The sequence below is a fragment of the Watersipora subatra genome, chromosome 5 (assembly GCF_963576615.1).
Source record: "Watersipora subatra chromosome 5, tzWatSuba1.1, whole genome shotgun sequence".
Taxonomy (NCBI): Eukaryota; Metazoa; Bryozoa; class Gymnolaemata; order Cheilostomatida; family Watersiporidae; genus Watersipora; species Watersipora subatra.
This window is the reverse complement of record NC_088712.1, coordinates 7,858,748-7,860,899: the sequence shown is the minus strand read 5'-3', so window position 1 is coordinate 7,860,899 and position 2,152 is coordinate 7,858,748. Positions and strand designations below refer to the sequence as shown.

General features: G+C 32.3%; 1 long non-coding RNA gene across 1 annotated transcript; it reads right to left on the bottom strand.

Annotated features, from left to right (window-relative positions):
- Positions 1–353: 353 nt before the first annotated feature.
- Positions 354–1,829, bottom strand: LOC137396920 (uncharacterized). Its single transcript, XR_010978660.1, has 3 exons — positions 1,815–1,829; positions 1,594–1,678; positions 354–868 (listed from the first exon to the last, which is right to left on the bottom strand). It is a non-coding gene; the product is annotated as an uncharacterized lncRNA (long non-coding RNA).
- Between the last annotated feature and the right edge of the window lie 323 nt (positions 1,830–2,152).

The window sequence follows — 2,152 nt, the reverse complement described above, 5'->3', positions numbered from 1 at the left end:
AGTTTGTTTGTCATGTTGGACACATGTGTTGCTAGGTATCAGTGCGTATAGAATAAGTGAAACAAGTAATGATTTCCCCTGCTCTGAAGTTTAGTTACCATGAGTTTGTTATAGCCTAATTATAATTATACACATAGCTTATGATTTGGTCTTTTGGTAAGAATTTGGTTTGCAACTTACTATGCACATCAAGTATGCATGTTTTTCAGTTAAAAAATAGATTATCTGTGCAATCTAAGTTTTTGAAAATTATTATTTGATAACCTGCTCCCAAGTTATTGTATTGGACTCTAAGTGAATATTTGTGGTATCATCTTGAAATGAATACAGAAATTAGAGTTTGCAAAAGTCAATCATTTTTATCTCTTTATTTTGTAACTGGATATTTCAATTTTTACTAGAAAACAGTACAGTAAAAAACAGTAAGAGAAATTTTTTTGTTTCATTTATGACATATTTTTGTGGCGATTTTAATACCAGAAATTAAAGTATCTTAACAATCAGTAAATGGTTGTATTGGTAAATAACCAATCTTAGTCCAGCACAAATGGAACATGTGCATATTAACACATTCTGCAGCTGCAGTCATCGTTATCATTAATGAACCCAAAGAAACATCCTTTCTGTATGCAATTCATTCGACATGACCTCCAGTCACCATTGTGACGGCATCCATCGCAGTTGCAGAGATTATTTCTTGGATCGCCAAGTGACCTTGTGCACATGACTCCGAGACGACATACCTCATCGCAAGTTTTACAGGCGCACATGTTGGCCATGCAACTCCTTGTTTTACGCTCACCACATGTGACCCGCCCGTCACAATCAAATGAAGTTTCACAAGAAATTACCGCCGCATTGGAATCAACTAAAATCAAACAGTAAAGTATGAGTAGCAAAACTGAGATATGTCTGATTGACAGTGCTTTACCTCCTTGTTTGCCAAATTTATGCTTTCAGCTTGTTTGCTACTAAAATATTTACAAACCACTTCGATAGCCAATAATTGCTTAACACAAATTAAAAAAATAAATGTCTGCAGCTAATAGAAAAATACATTATTTTATAGGCAAAGTACTAAGAGCTTGTCTCTTTTAACGAGCCGAAAGTCATGGTTCTCAAAAAAACTTATTGTCACACTAGATGAACAACTGTCTGAAAAAATTTTTACTTTTAAAATGATATTACAAATATTGCTCAGGTAATGTCTTTATGATATTTGTCTACATCTCTTTGCATAAATATATAATGATAAATTACACTTGATAGATGCTACATTTAATGAGCAAGCGCATGATGAAACAAGATCAAGCTAGGTAAAAATTATATAATTTTTGACTAAACGCAAAACTATAATTCAGTTAAAAGTGATAACTATAGCTTGTCATGCTTTTGTATCTCTACACGTGTAATGAGTAATAGGATGAGGGTATCTCATGATCATAATACTATTTTGAAACCATCAAAATGAACTTTGCTGAATGATATTTAATAAATAGAATTAAATATATTGTGTTAATTACGGTACAATGATGAATATTAGTTACAAATAAGAGCCTCAAGTAATACAAATTTATATTGACTACCACCAACCTCTTGCAGAAAAGAACATTGCGATCATAACAGCGATGAAACAAGGAGCACACTTCATTTCTGTTAGTTTGTCTGCCAACCTCAGCTGAAATTACAAAGAGTAAATTATCTTCAAAATAATGAAATTTCTTCAAATCATGCAAGACTGAAATAGAAAATGGTTTTCTCAAGACGTACTTTAGCTAACGTGTATTTAAACACAATAGTTTTATAAAACTTACCTTTTAAAGTTCTTCTGTGATATGAATTATACTAGTCAGTGCTCGAGTTAATATACGAATGTTGTCCAATCACAGACAGCTTAGAACTCTCACATGGTGAAGCTCACTTAACCAATCAAGAATAAAAAAATATAAAATTGTTGGTGTTGCATTTGATGTTACCAGTCAAAAGTATTTTTAGGTAGATGTTCCAGCAACCAACAATTTTATTTTTATGTTTTATTGGTTTTGTTTGACATCCTCAAGGAGGCTTTCTATTTATGTCTCAACAATCTTTGCTCGGTGGAGAGTTTACTATTACGACCCTTATTTGTAGCCATAGTCGCAACAATTCTGAA